The sequence below is a fragment of the Eschrichtius robustus genome, chromosome 17 (assembly GCF_028021215.1).
Source record: "Eschrichtius robustus isolate mEscRob2 chromosome 17, mEscRob2.pri, whole genome shotgun sequence".
Classification (NCBI taxonomy): Eukaryota; Metazoa; Chordata; class Mammalia; order Artiodactyla; family Eschrichtiidae; genus Eschrichtius; species Eschrichtius robustus.
In genome coordinates, this window is record NC_090840.1 from 22490266 (window position 1) to 22511785 (window position 21520).

A 21520-nucleotide genomic window follows, 5' to 3' on the forward strand; every position below is an offset into this window, starting at 1 on the left:
AAATAGATAAAAAGAATAAGCAGTTTAAAATGGGTGAAAAATCCCAGGATTTATTGTGACCTAGACCAGAGGTCCCTAACCTTTTTGGAACCAGGGACCGGTTTCCTGGAAGCAAATTTTTCCAGGGAGGGGGGGCGGGGTCTGTGAGATTCAGGCGGTAACGTGAGCCATAGGGAGCGGGACATGAAGCTTTAGCTGGCTTGCTTGTGACTCACCTCCTGCTGTGCAGCCCGGTTCCTAAGAGGCTGCGGACTGGTACCCGTCCGAGGCCAAGGAGTTGCGGACCCCTGACCTAGACACTCAAAAGCAGACAGTTGACCTTTGATTAAGCCCATTTTCCTGTGGAGTGAGCTATAAGGGGCTCCAAGACACAGTTTGGTTTCAACAGTGTTCACAGCCAGAGGGCAAACTCAGAATGTCTCCTCCTCTTGTAGAAACTGGAACACGGATGAGAAGTCTTTTTTTTGAGTAGCCCTTCATGCACATCATCCCTGTAGATCTGATGGGCTTGACTGCCCAGGATTGGGCTCTTCGTGCTGGTAGCAGAGCCTCATGCTAATCCCAGATCCTTAGCCATGAGTGTTGCTCCGAATCCGCCCTGATAGTAATTAGCCGAGGGAACTCCATTCATCACCCCAGGTACAGGATTATAAGTGTCACTTGACCAACATCGTCCTGAGCTCGTATTTAGGATTTTAGCCAAGAGTTTTGGGTCAAGCCCTAAACTGATTCCCAGATTCATAGCTTCAGCAGTTCCAATCCTACTAATAGCTAACAGCAAGTTTTTGCACATCTTCGAAGCCTGGCCAGTCCCAACAGCTCCACGATGCACCACGTGGGAGCCCACGCACCACAGCAGCTCAACTCCTCCCATCCTAAATGTGAGGTTGCCAGACCGAGCAGTTCCCACACCACCAGAAACAGGGACATCCTTGAAAACTGCTCCCATTTTCTCAACTTCTTTGGCCAATTCTCTCAAAACCATAGGATCAACAGTACTGGAATCTATTAATAGTGAGTCTTTCTTCACTTTTTTTTGAATTCCATTTGCTCCAGAATAAGCTTCTAGCACATTGATGCATTGTAATAATTCTGTCAGCTTTTTCGGCTACATCTGCTGCGAAAGACACCACCGGCTTCACCTGCATCTAGAAGCTCTTTGCATGCATCAGGGAACACATCATCAATAATGAGTGGCTAGCCATGTTTCATGAGATCTTTTGCCATTGGATTCCCCACGTTGCCTACTCCAATGAATCCAACTGGAGTCTTAGAAGCTATTGACCTAGAACACAACGCTGCAAGGCTGGCCACTGCCAGCTGCTGCGGGCGACTCCTGTACCAGAGGCTGGAGGTGGCTCCACGGAGACGTAAGGAGGCTGCCACGCTGCCCCCGCCCCTCCTTCCCGCAGTGACCTCCTCGGCTCCCGGCTCACCCACTGGCTGCTATAGGGTGCGTGGTCCGGAGGGCCGGCTCGGCTGTGGCGATTCTTAATACCTCTTTGTTACTGGGTTACACATACAATTTCACCTGGTGAGCGATTTAACAGAAGAAATCTTTTTCTACGGCATTTCTGTGGCACAGCAGATAGAAGTGAGGTCACTATTTCTTTGAAAAACTAAATTAAACATTTATAGAAAGTCATGATTCATTCTAAAAATATGCTGAGTCAAAGAACATGAAAATTGAAGCGATGGAGGAAGAGTGCTAGACTTCCCTGATGCTCAGCTGGGACCTTTCTTCTGGTGTCAGAACATGGTTGTGTAACTCCTTTAATCCCAGTGGATTTTCCAAAAATTCCAGAATCTTCAGATTTTGGTAGCCCCTGTTTACTGCCTTTGCCCCCCCCATGCCAAACTCCCCCCCCCGCCCCCACACACATTTATTTTTTACCAGTTGTCCTCCGGGGTGTTTTTCTTTATATAGTTATTGCAGCAGTTTGTTAGACTACTGACCCCCAGTGCAAATGCCCCTCCCCCCCCCCGTTTTCTCACCCTGTGTAGTTTTGTTCCACCTTGACCTGGGCTTGGTCATGTGACTTGCTTTTGCCCAATGGCGTATCAAGAGCTGAAGCTTGGATAGTACTCGTGCGTTAGGGCTTGTCCTCATGGAAACCTGACATGTTAGGAAGCCTGGCTAACCTAGTGGAGACTAGGCACAGGCCACAGCCAGCACCAATGGCCAGACATGTGAGAGCAACCAGCCCCAGTCCAGTAACCAGATGATGGCAGCCTCAGTAGTCACCTCAGGTGAAAGCAAGATAGATCCACCCAGGAGATCCCAGCCCATTCTGCTGATTCACAGATTGTGAGGAGATAAAGTGCCTGTTGTTTTAAACCACCAAGCTTAGGGGTAGTTCATCACACAGGAAGAGATATAACTATCTTCACTGTTAGATTATCTTCCCATTTTATACCATGTTTCCCCTCAAACGAATGTTCCTTTATCCAAGATTCTAGAAAAGAAATAACAACTGATGAGGCTGATAGAGCCTTAACATTTTTTTAAAGTTTTATAAACTTTTAAAATAACTATGTTAATAAAATCAATATTTATTTTATCACAAAATTCTTTTCTTCAGTCGCCTTAAGAAGTAATGCAGAATTGTACTAAGTTTATAAATTTGGAGGCTCTAAAAATATGTTATGCCTTGGATTCAAGTCCTAGTGTACTTTACGTGGGCATTCACCTTTGCAAAATGATTCCAGGAAATTTGTGATTTCATTTTAAAACTTTGGCCTAAGGAGTCTTAAGATATTTTACCTGAGAAAAATAATACATTAATTCCACTTTCAGCTATTAAGCCCATGGTTTCCTGTATTTTCTAAATTCCCTATCAGTAAAGAAGACTATGTATAGCATACAAGACTGTCATGATTAGGAAGAAGGTAGTACAGAAAGAGCCCGTCAAATTAGGCATTGCCCAGTCATGTCAATATACTAATGTGGGGAGCCACAGGCAGCTTGAAGTCTGGAAAAAAGATAGATACAATGTAATGATTATCCTAAGGATCGGGATAATGATTCCTATGATTTTGTTTTAAATATTAATGGCAGAGGATTCTGGGGAAATGATGGTGGCTACAGAGAAGATTTTTATCTCTGAATATGCGACCCCTCCCCTAAATACACAACCGCCCACCCCCCCCAAAAAAAGAAAGAAAAGCAAAAGAAAAGCATCTAGGATAGCAAGACCAAAAACCCACAGACAACATCTACAACAAGGTGTCCACATGAACTGCAACATACAGCCAGGTAGGAACAAATCAACAACAGGAAAAAGACCTACATATGTGTATCCCAAGGTGTGTGGGAGGAAGACAAGGGAAGGTCTCTCTCTCTCTTTCAGGGGAGCCAGAGGTTACTATGGTTAAAGAACGCACTGAGATTGAAAAACTCACTGAGAACAGCAGCAGAAACCGGGAGTGAACATTGCAGGCTCCACTTTGCAGCTGAGTGCAAGAACTTTGAAATGTTCTGAGGATGCCAAGTGTTCTGCAGTCTGTGAAACCTTGACACCTATCAAACCAAAGCACCATTCCAGAACAAATCCCCATACTCAACAAGGACAGGAAAGAGGAGGCCTGGCTAAATGGGAATAGGAGGGCAGAGGAGGAAGATTTTAGAAATTTTAAGGTCATTTTTTAAATTATGTCATGAAAATAATAGAAGATAGTGAGCCCTGGAGTTTTGAAGCTAGAAATTATATTCTGATCTATGTTTCCCTCCTAAAGTGGAAACTTATTTCATTTAAAAATGAGTGACAGAAGAGTATTCCATTCACATCCTGTAGAAAATCAGTGAGAAATAAAAGAAAAAAGAAGGGTGAAAAGAAAGTTCCAGCAAATCCTGAAAGCGTGACAGAAAGACACGTCCACAGAACAAATGAAATTTATTGCCTGATATTTTGAAAAAAGTAAAAGAAATTTTAAAAGGAATAGAAAGTGGTTTTAAGAAAAACATAAAAGAAATTAGAAAAATTCAGAAATGAAGTGACTGGAGAATAAGAAGATTTGAAAAAGTGAAAGAATTCAGTAAGTAATTTGTTTTAAAAAAATCATGTCTCGAAAGAAGTTTAAACTAGAAGGAACACAAGTTTGAATAAACACAGTGGATAACGTCTCCTTGGAGAAATAGCTGATTTCAAATGCAGCATGAGAAACGAACAAGATGTTCCTGTTACATCTTGTCATACAAGAGAGCTGGCAAGACTTCAAATACTACTGTGGTTGTGTGGAAAGGACTCAGGAGCCAACTTGAATAGGATCCTTGAACCTAAGAGGGGAAAATCTCTGCATCGATATTTATAACAACCTCACTGAAAACAACAACAAAGAAAGAAAATACCTCATTAGTCATCTTCGGAAGCTACTTTGGAGTCAACCTCTCTCTCTCTTTTTTTTCTTTTTTTGTAAAACTGGTAAATAAAATAAAAGAAGCATTTATTCTTCCTTTCCTAATTAAATTGTAACTCAGGGCAACCAAATAGTTGATGAAATAATATTCTAGCTAGTAAATGAATAATAATCTAATTAGTAGAATATCACCATTTGGTACCCTTAATAAATTAATGGATCTAGACATTGATCATTAATGGCTGCAACGTCACAGTAAGACAGACACTTTATAGTTCCTTTTGGAATTAATCAATATTATCTATGAAGTAAACTTGCCAAAAAATCACACCTGAATTATGTCAGTGCTCTAGATCTATCTACCAACTGACAGTAAATACATGGGCCAAAGTAGCATAATAAATATATAAGCATAAAGGGGATGCAATCAGCATAATCCAGACAGTTGGGAACCTTACTGGATGAATGCTTTGAATTCAATGACAAATACTTGCGAGAAAAATGAGCAAATTGAGTTCTTTTAAACCTATACTTTAAAAGAAATTGTGTTTGGATCAGCAATCAAATAAATAATGGTTATTAAAATAAAAATACTTTTATAGGACAATCAAGGAAACATGAACTGACTGCCTATTTGTTGATATTAAGGAATTATTATTATTTGGGGATGTGTGATAATGACATAGTTGAGCTTAAAAAGGACAGTTCTTGAATTTTAGAAATATGTATACTGACGTTTTCACTGAGAAAAAGAAATCTGGAATTTGCTTTAAAATTGCTGGGGATTATGGTGGTAGTAGTAAGAGAGGGTATAGAGAAAATATATTGGCCTGCAATTGATATTTGATGAGAACAATTGATGAAAGTTTCTACTTCTTTCTTTTTACTTCTGTAGATGTTTGAAATTTTCCATACTAAAACATGTTTTATAATAGTAGATGGCTTGAAATTTGCTCTTCTGAGCTCTCAGGAGGCAAAAAGCCATTCTTAAGTTAGGAGCTTTCTTCTCTAGCCAAGAATTCTAATGATAATTTTGTCCCAACTGGCCAGAGCACTCAGATTGCTCTGAGATCTGTTGGTGAAAAAAAAATCAGCACAAACAATAAAGAGGCTCTTTAGTCTTAGAAGAAAACAACAAAGAGTAAAGGCTGGTTCTAGGTCTAGGGCAGTAGTGTAATATCAGTATAAGACAAAATATTAGTTTCTTCCAAAACCCACTTGTTACTACTGCGTATATTTTTGCAGCAAAATATCTTTTCTATATTGTCAGCATTAAAGTAAATTTACTATTTAGGTAGCATTTGAATTATCATATACTCAAAGCCTAGAAATAATCTCCTAGGCTGAAATGACATTAAATCTTATTTTGGCCATTGTAGTGTATTCTCCAGTCCTAAAAAGGTGTGAGGAGATCTGCCAATATTAATGCCAGGATTCAAAATGAGTTCTTTAGCTTGCTTCCTTCAGGATCTTCTGCCCTCAGACCCATGTATTTACTTAATGCCTCAGATTATTGTATATGTCACATCTTTCCAACTAGAAGACAAGCTCCTTTAAGGGCAGTAACTAGTCTCATCAACATCGAATTTACCCCAACACCAGTGCTTTCAAAATGTGTGTTGCTTAGTATATGTTTGACCGTAAGAAGTTATAGAAACAATTCTATTCTAACTAAATAATAATGATACTACTACTACTATTTCTACTACTACTGCTAATAAAATGTATGAAATAGAGTATAAATGGGAAAATAAAGATAACACTGGAAATCCCAGACTATCACATGAATTATCCCAAAGCCACTGGCCAATCCGTCGACTGTAAACAGTTACTTGTGAATTGGTCAACATTTAAATGCATAATTGAGAGAAGGGTTAAAACAAATTTTATTACCAAAAACACAATTTTTATACCTACAATTTTTTAGCTCAACTAACCTGTAGTTTTAACAGAAATAAATGAGATCCAAAGTATTCATTCAGGTTCCTAAATGATCCATTCCCTATCTTTCCTTATGAAACAATCAATTATAACTCTAATAATTTGTCAAGGATTCACCAATCTCTACTTCTTTTACTTTCCAAGGTTTGGTATCATTACAAAATCAAGTCCTTCGGCAGAATTTCATAGTTTCAAAATCCCTCATCAATATTATTCACTGGGATCAAATAATATGAAAATTGAAAAAACACTGGCTATGTGCTGAGAAGTGATCCTTCAGTGATTCACTCGAGGTGCACTAGCATTCAGGCTACACCTGAGGTGGAATTTGGATTCCAAAGTGGACCTTTAAACCACAGCTCATCTTGTCTTGTTAAAACCGTTAGAAATAAACCTGTTGCCTGACCTTTGAGATTCTGCAAAGAGACGATATTTAGATCTTCTGTCTCTTTTAACCTCCCTAGCCCCCTTCTCTACTTTCAGAATAGTGATTCCCAGAGAAGTACAATGAGTTCAAACAGTGTGGTTAAAAGGGTAATTGGTCTGCTCTGCAGCCAAGTTACTCACAGAATAAATAAGTTGGCTTTCACAATTGTTCGTTTCTTCATGGGCTTTGTTTAGAGGGGTCTCAGCTCAAGCAAGCAGCCTGTCAGCAGCCTGAAATAACTGTGGAACTCTAATGGCATATATGTAAAATATGTCTATGAAACCTTTTATTCAATCTTAGATGCATGATTTTACTACTTCTTTAGGCCTGGAAAAGTATATTCAGCTAAAAAAGGACGGAAAAGAAAATTTGTAAAGTACCTCACGCCCTAGAACCTTATTTTACTCCTGTTTCATCCGAAAATGATGTATACTGTAAGAAACATTTTTTTAATTATTTGATCAAATATTTAAGTGTACTAAATCTCTGTATTTATTAAAGCAAATATAGTTACCTTTCTGTTGCTTTCTAAAAGAAAGCAAAAGATACAGTTCTTTTTTCTTAAGACTCAGGGTTTATGGATATTAATTATTACACTATATTGACACCCAGACATGTTTATAGGAGGCTTCTGAGACATACAGAGCTATTTATTCCCATACTAAATGGCACTTCTTTTTCCTCTGCCTTCTGCTTGTATTTTTTCTGTTGCGATTATATCCTACTGAGGCTGCTACGTGTCTTTGTTTGATTTGAGGTTCTAAAGGTAAGACTGTATATTCTCCACTTTACAGAATAATAATGGGTTTTATGACTGTTTGCCTTCAGAAGCCTCCTTTTCCACTCATTCTCATTTCATATCTATGGTGAGGTGTCTAAAACAGATGAGTTAGCTCTGAACTAGTGATATATAAATCAATTATTATTTCATTCATATTCAAAGCGGCTCCTCCTGAAATAGTGGCCTTCCTGCCTGTGGGATGTAGTCTAATCTACTGCCTGGATCTACACCCACCAACATCCATATTTTGTCTGTCGTTACCTTGGACACTTGTAGGAACTGACTGAGTTTCTGTTTCTATAGTGTCCATTGACAGACAAATAGATAAAGAAAATATGGCACATATGTAGAATGGAATGTTATTCAGCCTTAAAAAAATAAAGGAATCTTGCCATTTGCAACAACTTGGATGAACCTTGAGGGCATTATGCTAAGTGAAATAAGTCAGAGAGAAAAAGACAAACACTGCATAATCTCACTTTTACGTGTAATCTAAAAAAGCTGCACTCACAGACACTGAGTAGAATGGTGGCCATCAAGGGCTGGGGAGTGGAGGAAATGGGGAGTTGTTCGTCAAAGGGTATAACCTTCCAGTTATAAGATGAATAAATCCTGGAAGTCTGATGTACAGCATGGTGACTGTAGTTAACAACACTCTGTTGCATACTCAAAAGTTTCTGAGATAGTAGATCTTACATGTTCTCATCACACACACACACACAAAAGGTAATTAATTGTGTAAGGTCATGGATGCGTTAACTAACCTTATCGTGGTAATCATTTTGCAATGTATACATGTATCAAATTATGATGTTGTACACCTTAAACTTATACAGTGTTATATGTCAGTTATATCTCAATAAAACTGGAAAGAAGAAAAAGATTCAAATGGAGAAGGGTGAGGCTGGTAGAAAAAAGCCACTGCCTTGAGCAGTACCGAGGTGGGCGGAAAGCCATGGGCCTCTATTAGCACTGCTGGGTAGGCTCTGTTCCCACGTGTGGGGAGGGGGTAGGACAGCACAGCTGTGATCCTTATTGCAGACCCCAGGCAGCCTCAGGCAACTTTTCAGAGTTAGATGCTGAAAACCAATAAATGAAATTATAAGGAAGAATTACCTAAATGCCTTTATTCTACTTCTGGTCCTCTTGGCAACTTTTTCCATCTAAAAGCTGCGCCCTGCAGTTCTCAAAGCAGGAACATTAACATGGATCAGAAGTTTCCAAACTTGTCATCATCGACCCCTACACCAAAAGAAAAGTTGAAATTTTATGACCCCTAGTATATGAAGCATCTTGTGTGTTTTTAATATTTATCAAGAGAACATTTAACAGTTACCTACTATGTGCCAAGAGAAAATAAAAATAAGACACAGACTTTAAATGTAGACTTTGTTCCAGTATTATTCTTCCTTTTGACTTCAGTATAAGAGCTATTGAGCTATTTGGTGTCCCAGTAAGGGGATAAGCAGGCGATTACAGAATCCTGTGATCTCTTCCCAAAGTTTGCAACTATAGGGTTGGTCCTAGAATTGCTCAATAACTTTGTATTTTGATTTAAGGGGAAACTAAAAGACCTTCCTGTCCCAAAGTAACTCTGCTTTGTGGAGACTGGAGGTGCCCTGCAATTGACTCAAGATACTGTTTATTTGTTTAAACAGTTAAATGAGTAGTTTCTATTTAACAGGTGAGCACAAATTTTCACAACAGTACCTACCCCATGACATAGCTCAGACGAAAACTCTGAGAGAAAGGAAAACTATATGGGCAAAAAGTCCAGGCTCCATCCACTGTACATGGGATACTGATAGGCTTGTAAAACTTACAGAGGTACCTAGGGGTACCTAGGAACTCTGGGTGTTTAGTATACAGATCAGCAAAGGATGGTGGAAAATAAGATGACACCAGGTCAGGGGACAAATTAAGTAGGTGAAGCTGGTCCTTTATATTCTTTTCCCTTCTGATATACCACTGCTCTTTCCTGTCCAGAATCTGTTCTGTATCCTCAGCAGGCCTACACACATACACACACACACACACACACATACACACAGAGACACGTGTGTAGCACACAAACATGCACGCATGCATTCATGTACACATACATGGAGTCCCCAGTCTTCTCAGTTAAAATTCAGCTTGTAGTAACTAAAGAAAATGTATAATGCCCTATATTTTATAGATTTTAAAAATACTTGCACTTTAATAGAAAACTTTTAATGTCTGAAAATCCTTTCTGACAAAGGGAGTTATTTCTGATATTGGAGGTTGACAGTTTCACAGAGAAAACCTCAGGAGCACAGAGACATGCCTGACCCTCTCCCCACGCACCATCTGGGGAGAATTCACCAACACATAGGCTCAATCCCTCTGCTAAGTCAAAATCAAGTTTACCAACATCATTATTTCACAAAGAATATCCTACCTCATGTTAGGCATTCACATGTATTTTATTTGTTGAAGAGAGGAAGAAGATATAAAGGAGGGAATCATCCGAAATTACAGAGGACAGCATTTAAGTCAATATAGATATTTAAATTTAAGGTAAAATTAAATTATAATTTGAAGTTATATGTGGAGTTTTATTTCCTAAAGAATATTTTGGAAAGTTCAACTCCTATTTTAACTTATATTTTCAGAGAAGGTATTTCATCCAAATGAAGAATATCTTCAATTATTGTTCTTTTATTGCAAGCAAAATAGGATTTATATTTCTTTTCATGAAATATGGTTGTTTGACAACAGAAGAAAAAATATTTTATATTTTTAGAAACAACAGTCAGGCTACTGATATTCTTAATTAGTTTTAATAAATCTGAATGCTTCTTATCATCTACTCTTTAGCTTGTACCTGAGGAGTTGAATACCTCAGGGAAGATATGTACGCCAGACCTGTAAATATGCAGTTCACAGAGCCCACCACCAGAGGGCAATAAAGAAGTAAAATCTTGAAGCCATGTAGTGAAAATAGTGGGAGTTTAAATAAAAGCAACATTTCACAGTATGCTTTTCTGACCAATGTTATATATAATAACTTAATGGATTATATGTACATGGATTCTGAAAAGTCAGCAGCACACTTCACTGGTCAATTTCCATGATAAGGGGAAGGTAATTTGAGTGTGGAAAAACAGTATACTTACATCTTAAAATTCCACCCCTACAGAATCTACTCACTATTGAAAAATGGTAAGAATAATAGCTTTCTGTGCCTCAGTGACCAGTTAACATTTTCAAGAGTAGAATTTATCTTCCTATGATGCTCAAATGCACAGGAAAAATGCATATCTAGGACAATGGATAAACTCTATATGACATGTGAAAATAATTATTCAAATGGAAAAAGTATAAGATCTACAAGGAACAGTTTTATATGCATTAGTGTGGATATATACATAAAGAGGCTCTAAGAAACATAAAAATCACTTCCAGGAAGTAATTTTAGGTAGAAGAGAATTAACATGGATGAGGAAGAAAAGAGAGTTGGTTTTTAAAATAGTTTCATTTACTTGTTTTTTTCTGTTTGTTTATTTATTTGTTTTATTTATTTGGTCTTTGGAATATAAGGAAACAGTGGCTTTCAGATCAGTATCCCAGTGGAACAAAGGGACTGAGGTCTATACTGGAGCCCAGCCATTGTTTGACTATCTTGTAATAATACTGGTGAAATACAACCAAATCATTTGAACTACAAGCATCCTCTCTGACAATAATCTTAAGACATCAACATTATATACAAAAGAAAGTAAAGAGAGAGTACTGTTTTCTTTACAGAGAAAATACAGATTCTGGATCAAATCAATAATGTCAGCAAACCTCATGGGTATAAAATATTCTGCTGCCTATCATTTAGAACATGCCTCTAGAAGAGGGAAACTGGGTGATAATTTCCCCAGATTTTATGTTTAATTCAAATATTTTAGATAAGAGGCATCTCTAGTAAAACATTGTATTATTGATTTTTTCCAATATGATAGCTCACAGGAGTTCCTCTTTCCTTCTCAAATACATATGGGGAAACGGAGGTTGGTGTGGGTTAGAGGAACTATCTAAATAGAGCATAGTAATCAACAGTTTGTTTTTTAAAAATAGAAATTTCTATTTAAATTGTTTCCAGAGACAGAAACACACAGAGACAATTCCATGTGACAACAGTGGAAGAGACCAGAGTGATGCAGCTGCAAAATCAAAAAATGCCAACACCAGTGATTGATGGCCACCACCAGAAGCTGGTTAAGACAAAGAAGGATCCTCCCCTTGAGGCGTCAGAAAGAACATGGCCCTCTCAACACTTTGAGTTTGAACTTCTGGCCTCTAGAGCTGTGATAAAATAAATTTCTGTTCTTTTAAGCTAACAAGTTTGTGGTTCTTGTTATGGTAGCCCTAGAGATGACAGTATTTGATTCCTGAGAGGGCAACTGTATTTTGACTATGTAATGACTATTCCAAGATGATAAACAGACACAAAGATAAAGGCACAACTGATACTAAGCCCAGTTCTTTTTATTCCCAGAATAATAAATGATTTTTAAATTAATTTAGATCTCTTTGTCTAACCCCTCTGCTTTGCAAAAGAGTATGTGGGACCAATCAAGTCTTAGTATGTTATACTTTTATTTTAATTCATCTCAAATTATTTCTAATTCTCCTTATGAGTTCTTACTTGACCCATGAATTATTTAGGAATATATTGTTTAATTTCCATTTGTGATTTTCAGCAGATTTCTTTCTGTTAACGATTTCTTATTGCATTCTGTTGTCATCTGAGAGCACTCTTTGTATTGTTTATATCCTTTTAAATGTACTGAAATTTGTTTTATGGCCTAGCATATAGTATATCCATGTGCATTTGGAAAGAATGTATATTCTGATGCTGTTGGGTGGAATGTTTTATAGATGGCTGTTAGGTCTAGTTGATTGATAATGTTGTTCAAGTTTTTTTATTTTCTTGTTGATTTTCTGTCTGTTCTGCTATTGAAAGAAGGGTATTAAAGTATCCAACTATTATTGTAGAACTGTCTGTTCCTCTTTTCCATTGTGTCGATTTTGCTTCATTATATTTTGAAGTTCTGTTAGGTGCATATAAGTTTATAATTATTATACATTCTAGATGGAATAATCATTTTATCACTTTAAAATGTCTTTGTCTCTAGTAAAAATTTTCATCTTAAAATACATTTTTTCCTGATATTTTCTTAGCCACTCCAGTTTTGTTGTTGTTGTTTTGTTTTGTTGTTACTGTCATGGTATATCTATTCCAACCCTTTTACACTTCACCTATATATTTTCTTGACTCTAAAGTGGGTCACTTGTAGGCAGCGTATGTTTGGATCATGTTTTTCAATTTTTTATCCAGTCTGAAATTTCTGTCTTTAGACGGACTGTTTAACCTTTTTATATTAAATATAATTAATATTTAATTTTGTAATTTTTATATTAAGTGTAATTCATGTAGGATTTATGTCCAACATTTGTGATTTATTTTCCAAGAGTCACATTTTTTTTCCTAATTCCTCTTCCTCTATTACTGACTCATTTGTTGTTGTTGTTGTTAAAGAGATATTTTTTAGTGTACAATTTCAATCCCCTTATCTTTTACTGTATTTTTGAATTATATTCTTAATGCTTGCTCTAAGGATTACAAATAACATCTTAAGTATAAGCATCTAGTTTTGATTAATTTCAATAGTATAAAAAACTTTTCTCCTCCTTTACATTGCCCTCCTTTGTGCTGTTACTGATATAAAAATTACATCTTTAGACATTATATGCCTATAAACAGTTATAATGATTACTTTATGTAGGTGCCTTTTAAATCAGATAGAACAAAAAGTTAGAATAAAATACATTTATATTATTTTTTATATTTACCTCTGCAGTTACCTTTCTTGATGTTCTTTATCTCTTCATATGGATTTAAGTTACTGACTTATGCTTTTATTTTTGTCTGAAAGGCTCACTTTAGTAGTTCTTGTAGCACAAGTCTGATAGGAAAAAATTCTCTTAAGTTTTTAATAAAAGTATTGAAATTTTCATGTCATCCTTCTGCAATGGCCATGGTAATCTCTGCATCATTCCAACTCTAGTAGATATGTTGCCAAAGTGAGCATTTAGTATCTACTCTTATATGGTACAAATTTTAAAGTGTTAAAGATTATGAAGTTATAGACACAGGTTTATTTGTTTAGAGACCATTTCAAGAGCATATTTGGGCAATGCTAATAATGGCACTGCCAATTCAGTGCTACCATGTAGCAAGATAAAATAGATGAACCTCAAGTCATGATATTTTTTCCTGATACATAAGGTTAAGGTTAATTATCAGTTGCCACATTTTTTCCAGTATTTATTAGTTAGCTTTTAACTTAGCATAAGTGAAATGAAAGGATGGTAAGTTTTGCATTAATTCCTGACCCAAAACACAGAACTTTTCAAGATGAAAGTCCATTAGCAGAGCTTTGTGTTTCCTGTGAAAAATAAATCTATCCCACCCCCTGAAAAATTCATGAATATTTTACTAATTGTATGTTCAGGAAGCTATTCTAGCCTTCTATTTTTTTTTAGAAAAAACACTATTTAGAAGTATTTATTTCCTTCATGTAGTAGCAATATACATGTTATTTAGAAAATTTATAGTGAATTTTGGTTTGCTCATCTTCTGAAAAACTCCTAAGAAAACACATACTTCTGAGAATTTCAGCCTTATTTCTACGTAAGTTATCTAATCTATAAAACATTATGCATGCTTTGGATAATCATCTAAATAATTACTATTCTAGCCTTTTAAATGGTTTCAGTGCACACATAATTTTCTCTACCCACACCCCCATTTTTCCCAGTTAAATTGATTAAGTGATATTTTTTCTTTTGTCCCGTATTATATTTAGGTATGTTTAGGCCTCCTCTTCTGAATTCATTTCCTGGTAACAAAGAAGTAAGGCACAGATGCTGATTCTGACTCCCAGGGAAGTTTAGGCTCTGGCATGCTGGACTAGGTAGGGCCTAGCATCACCCTGTTTATGTGGAATATGTGGAACTGGTGAGCTTCTAAACATCTCAAAGAGACATTTAACAAGACTGAAGGTTCTGGAGAGAGAATGTATTTTATTGCCATCATTTTAATTTCACCATATGTCTAGATAATTCATGCTCTTGGTGCAAAATTCAAAAGTAACAGTAGTGGATGAAAAGTAATTATTTTATACAGTTTTCCTGAAGCCACCCATTTCCCCCTCCTAGAGGTAATCATTTTTACCAGTTTCTTTTATATTTTTCAAGGGCAGTTTAGGCATATATTAACATGTGCTATATAGAGGATAATTCCTCTTATTAGGGTAAATTTGTGTGCTTTTTTTTTTTTTTTCTGAATTGTAGTATGCAGGAACCTGAAGTCTCTGGCTAAGAGGAGAGTTAAAAAGAGAGAAGCTAGCTTCAGTATGATCTTTATTATCTCCTCATTCTCTCTTATCCAAATATCATCTTTGCATCTCATCAGTAAAAGTGAGATTCATTGGTTTTGACTGTGCTGATCTGCTCATTCAGGGAAAAGGATGGTGTGGCTCTGGGGTTCTGAACTATATGGATCTACACATTCATGAACATGCTGAAATCCTGTCTGGGTTTTTCTACGCTTTGGGTACAGCAGTCATGCTGCTCTCTGCCTTTTAATATCATCTTGGGGATTCGCTTTACCTCTCTCCTTAATTGAATCTCTTGTTTTCTGTGTCCCATATTTTCCTCATTTTTAGTTTGCTATCTCATATTTGTTGAACATACAGTACAGTTGCTTTGCGAGAAACAGTATGTAGTAAGCATATTTTTTGAGATTGTGCACATATCCAAGTCTTTATTCTAACCTTTGCTTAAATAATAGAAGCAAGTATAGAACTCTAGGTTAGATATCATTTTCCTTCAGAATATTGAATATATGAATCCATCAATCTACCTTTCAGCATTGTTGTTGAGTATTCTGAAGCAATTATGACTCTTAATGATATATGTATGTGTCTTTTTTAAAATTTCTCTCTTCTTGTGAGTAAATGGAACCGTACATTTGTTCCTAAGGGTTGTTCCTAACTTCACAATGATATGCTTAATTTAATCTGTTATCTTGGGTATTTGGTAGATCCTTTCCATTAAGACATTTATGTTCTTTGTGTTAGGAAATCCACTTCCAAAACTCCTCCTTCTAAAAGTTTTCTCTGATATGTCCTTCTGGAACTCATATTATTCAGATATTGCATCTCTTGAATGGGCTTTCCAATGTTCTCTCTTTTTTTCCACCTACCTGTTTTTTTGTTCTATATCTTATAGATTTTCCAAATTCATCTTCCAGATCTTCTATTTTTTTCTGCTTATTCTCTAGTGTGTTTATAATGCTTTCAGAAAGAAGCTTAAGGGTTGAAATAGGGATGCCTAGAAGCACTAGCGCATAGGGCAAAGGGCTGGGAACTGTGATACACATTCATCTACATTTGTTTAGATTTCGTGAAAGGTGCTTAGCACATAATAGACTCTCAATAAATAAATGGTTGTGGAATAAATAAGTAGATAAATAAGTAATAAAGCCTAGATTCTAGTCCCAACGTATACTTCTTTCCCACTTCACAGTGGCATGGTAGTGCCCTCTCTTGGTTTCGTTTTCTAACTAGCAATTTCTAGTTACATTTTCTCTCTGCCACTGAGAGCATTAACATTATTTGATTCTAGCAATGTTGTATATATCTATAAATATCTATATATATATAGATATATGCCCACATACAAATTTTAGTTAACTGAAATTTTTAAATCATCTCATATATAGAACTTGCTATACAGGTAAAGAGTGATTTAAGATGAGGAAAAGAATTGAGCTCTTTAGTACTTGAAATCCACTAATAATCTGTTCCAATTTCTTATATTTTTGCTAGACCTGAACTATTTACCTTTAGGAGATAAACCAGAAAAAGCAGCAGTACTGCAATTGGTAAACTAAGTTATCTGAATACTTTTCAAAATGATTTCTATATCATGTATTATACAGAGATCCAGCCATCCACATTGGTTCATTAAAATGTAAAACAGTTTCATACAATTCTACTCATTAAGCAGGGGTCACACAAAGAATTCTCCTGTGACATGGAACAGTGTGAAAGGTTTATGTATTTTGATACTGATTAAAGGGAGGCTATCAGGCTTTGTCTTCCAGTAATTTCATATTTTTTTAAAAGTTTAAAAATGAGTCTTCCAAATTCTAGACATCTATACCTTTAAATCAGTCAGGCAACAGCTAGATCTTTTAAAATGTTTGATTCCATTTGCCAATCCATTTGTTTAAAAAGCATACTTTTCATTCCTCTTTTTAAATAAAAGCGTTGTCTGCACTGATTCCATCATTACCATTGAAAATGTTTATCTTGCAAATGAAAAAGTACAGTACAAATTAGAAACACTGATACATCTTCTGACATTATTCATTTAGAAGCTAGTTCTCAAATTGTCATTACATTTACCACATAAAAATTACAAATGATTTGTTTGGAGACCTACAGCTATTTCTAAATTCAAGATGTTTAGACAACTGTAGATAAAGTTTCATTATCAGACTGAACTAAATATGCTGTAATTATGAATAAATCAGGATGATTTCTGCTCTGTGAACTTAAGTTATTAATGTACTCAGGCCAAGCATCAGGAAACATCATTCTTCAAAATTATACAAGTGTATTTCTCAGCCAAAAATGTAAAAAATAATGTTTGAAAATCAAGGTCAAGGATTGGTTGGATGATGCTTATGTTTCTATCATCTGATTGTTTCCATCTTTGTTTTATGAAACACAGACTAGGCTTGTACTTCCACAAGGCCTGTGTTTCCCTATTTATTAGCACTTATCACACTTGAAATTATGAGTTAAATATCTATTTTCTCCAATAAACAATAGGTTCATTAGGCCAGGGACCTCTGCTGTCTTATTTTCTTCTGTATGTCTACACTATCATATCATGTGCCAAAGAATATTTGTTGAATGACTGAGTTAATTAATGATAAATGAATGGAGAAGCCTACTTTATCAGGCTGACAACTGAACTAGAGAATGGAAGTTGGAAAATTTGAATTGAATTTCCACAATTTTTATATAGTGATAATTTGTTTAAAATTTGGTATGCAAAATGTTATACACAATAGAGTTAACAAATAGTAGAGAAAAGTGATGGCAGAGGGAGCTGAAGATGTAGATTTCAAGTTACCTGAGTCCTAGGAAAAGTGAGAACCAAAAGAAATTTATATTCTCTATTTAAGTATTTAAGAAACAGAACTTAAGAATTTATCAGTATACTGAATTGTTATGATTTCTAGACTAATCATAATTCATTCAAATGACATATGAGATGCAGACCTCTCAGAATATTTACCATGTTAATCAAATGAAGAATTACACTGAAATTTGAGTTTACTTTTCCATTATATCAAAATTTTGTACTTAGGTAAAGATGAGATTGACATTTTGGAGAACTGTTTTCTCAGTACAGAAAACTTTTATTTTACATTTTGTGTTCTTAAAGTGATTTTCCAATATTTTCTTTTTATATACTGATATTTTATTTGTAAAGAAATATGTAATATTTCCCTGTAGGCATGACGAACATGACTAGAATGCTACATAGCAGTGCTTTAGATATAATCTAAAAATTGTCCTTATGTGCAATAGCAGAGACCAATGATTCATGAAATTGCTCAGTGTTGGGCATAGTCCTTCTTATAGAACTAATAGTTTATATGAGACATTTTTCTTCAAACGTTGAAATCAAAATATAAACTCTCCTCAGTATGTCAACATTTACATTAAAATGAATTTTTTACTCATGGGAAAAGCTTTAATAAGTGTATTTAAAAGTTTGGAAATCAGCAGGACATCTTTGTGAACAATTTAAATGTTTCTCTCCCTACTTGGTTTGGAATAAAATAAGAAACGGGGAAAAATAATACTCAACCCAGGAGGGAGGTCCTTCTTTTGCCTACCAACAAAGCTATTAACTTATCTGCAGCTGTACCAGTATACTCAGCTCCCCTTTTCTGAAAGGGAAGAAATGCCCATTTCCTACCAAAGGCTATTGCTCTCTTTGTGCTCAGGGTCCCATTCCATTTCACCACTCAAGATTCCACTTTTGAAACTAGCTCTTTTTGTCCTGCATCATCAATTTCTTCCTTTATGCTTGATTATTCTCCAAAATACATAAGTATATCCTAATATCTCTCATTTTATTTATTTTTAGAGCATATATTAGTAACTTTCATTCTGCCAAAAAGTTTCCTTTGTTTAAAATCTCTGTCCATAAAATCTATGTCTCTTCTAACAATCACTGTGAGATACAAGAAAACCATTTCATATCTCCTTAGATGAGGTTTTCCTTGAGTACCCAAGGTAAGAACCCTCCACTGCTTTCTATCATGCCTCATTGTTAATTTCCTTTATTTTACCAATTACAGTCTGAACATATTATAATCATTTTATAACTTGTTCATTTAATCTTTCTCCTCAAAGTAGCATGTCGACTCTTTGAGGCAGATCCTTTAACTCTCTCGTTCATCCCTATATCTTAAACTCCTAACAAAGCTCAGAACATAGTGGTTACCTAATATGTGTGTATGGAATGAATGAAAGACCTATATCACTTCCTTTAGAAGAATTAACAGTCAACCCTAAGTAACTGTGCAAAAGAGGCAAAATGTCTTGTTGCCACTTGCATTTCTCTATCCTTCCTCCCTTCTTCCTTATAAATACCTTGTACCCTCTTGTTTTTTAGTGTAATATTCTACCCAGTATTTTGCCCTTTAAACAGACTTTATTCTCCAAATTAATCACTTATTTCAATAATTACTCAACTCAAGTAGTCCATGTACTTTAGAGAATGTTATTTAATTAATTCATAATGAAGCAGAAATTAAGATTTGTATTTTCTTCCCTGCCTGATTTTCCAAGTACATCTTAAGTTATTCAAAGGAGCAATCATTTTGTGGTTGGCAGGAAATCAGGCTCTCTCTGATTCTCCAAACATCTTCACTAATTCCCAGAGAAATCTGTGTAACTGTTCCCCAAACAACTTTTACTACTTCTTCCACTATCATGTAATATTGGTTTGGAGAATAGATACTAGATTTTCTAAAACTACTTTCATCATCTTTACCCTTCCAAACCTTATTCTTCTCCTGCTTTTCTCATCTTTATTTTTTATAAATTTATTTATTTATTTATTTTTGGCTATGTTGGGTCTTCGTTTCTGTGCGAGGGCTTTCTCCAGTTGCGGCGAGTGGGGGCCACTCTTCATCGCGGTGCGCGGGCCTCTCACTGTCGCGGCCTCTCCTGTTGCGGAGCACAGGCTCCAGACGCGCAGGCTCAGTAGCTGTGGCTCACGGGCTTAGTTGCTCCGTGGCATGTGGGATCTTCCCAGACCAGGGCTCGAACCCGTGTGCCCTGCATTGGCAGGCAGGTTCTTAACCACTGCGCCACCAGGGAAGCCCTCTCATCTTTATTAATGGGACCATCATCTATCTTGATGATGTAAATGACCATCATGATATGACTTTATTGCTCAAGGCACAAAAAGGTTTTCAACTTCTTTCACCGCCTATATATTTAGTCACCAAGTGCTGTCAGTCCTACCCGAAAAATAACATGAAATCCATCCATGTTTTTATTTACATTTCCACTTGTTCTTTCTTAGTTGAGGACGTTGAACTGTGCCAGTGAGATAAGCCCTCCTCCACACAACCCCTTCTCTAAACAGCTAGTATGATCTTGCTGAAATGCCAATTTTCAGGCTGTTTCTACATATAACAAGAAAATAATTCTTTAAGGATCTAGCCCTTGCCTTCCTTCTCAAAGTGAACTCTCAATTTTGCCATATAGAGAATATGGTAATTATAACTAAAACATCACATTAATTGAGGATTTACTCTGTTCCACGTGGCATTCTAAATATTCTACCTGAATAATCTCATCTATTTCTTATAATAACACACTAAGAAAAAAGTACTATCATTAAAATAAATTTTAAAAGGAATAAAGTGAAGCCTAGAGAGGTTAAGTAATTTTCCCACACTGGTGAAGGGAGCCAGGATTCAAACCCAGGCTAGTCTGCCTCCAGGACTCACATTCTTGTTAAAAAAAATTTTTTAATTGAAATATATTCGACATATAACACTGTGTAATTTCAAGGTGTGTGACATGTTGATTTGATACATTTATATACTGCAGTATGATTGCCATTGTAGCTTTAGCTAGCACCCCTTTGACATCAAATAATTATCATTTCTTAACGACCACACTCTACAGCATCTTGCTATTTCCACATTAAACAAACAAACAAAAAGGCTGTGTTGTCTCTTGTCTCTATCATCATTGCCGTGCAAAGAATCTGAGGCTTAGAGAGGGTAGATAAATTTCTCAAGTTTGCAAGTCTAGTAAAATTATAAGTTGACCCTGAACCCAGGCTACTCTGAATCCACCTTGCTGTCCCTCTTCTGCCGGTGGACTCTCTGGCCCCTAAGATGAGATGGAGAGCCCTACAAACACTCCATCTTCCAACATATTGTTGATCATGGACTGCAATTAGTGGACTTTGTTAAATGCCTTGAGGGCTATACATGACAATGTTTAAGAAAGGAACAATGCTGTAGGAGGATGCTGGCTGGCTATTTCCTTCTCTCCAAATGCCATCTCTATCAGCAGTTTAAAGTCAATTTGGGAGAACATCAAATCTATGCAATTTTCTTTTGAACTATGAAGAGAAAACATTAATTTGTATGAGCTAAAGCATGTGATTAAAGCATGAAATTCTTTCCAGTCGTGACAGTGAGAAATGTTTGAAATGAATTAGTCTCCATACCACATTAATGCAGTCATCCCAAGTGCCAATAGCCAGGAAAACTTCAATGGTTCAAGTGCACCCTGAGTGGTTACCCAAATTGCATGTAGATTCAGAAACAGCTTCTGTTTTGAGTGACGATCAAGAGGTGCTGAAATTCGATAGGACAT

The 21520-nt window shown here is 36.0% G+C and overlaps 1 non-coding gene and 1 pseudogene across 1 annotated transcript; both read right to left on the reverse strand.

Moving 5' to 3' along the window:
- Positions 1-410: 410 nt before the first annotated feature.
- On the reverse strand, positions 411-4360 carry LOC137751019 (3-hydroxyisobutyrate dehydrogenase, mitochondrial pseudogene; annotated as a pseudogene).
- A 9147-nt stretch (positions 4361-13507) lies between these two features.
- Positions 13508-13612, reverse strand: LOC137751666 (U6 spliceosomal RNA). Its single transcript, XR_011070913.1, has one exon. It is a non-coding gene; the product is annotated as a U6 spliceosomal RNA (small nuclear RNA).
- Between the last annotated feature and the right edge of the window lie 7908 nt (positions 13613-21520).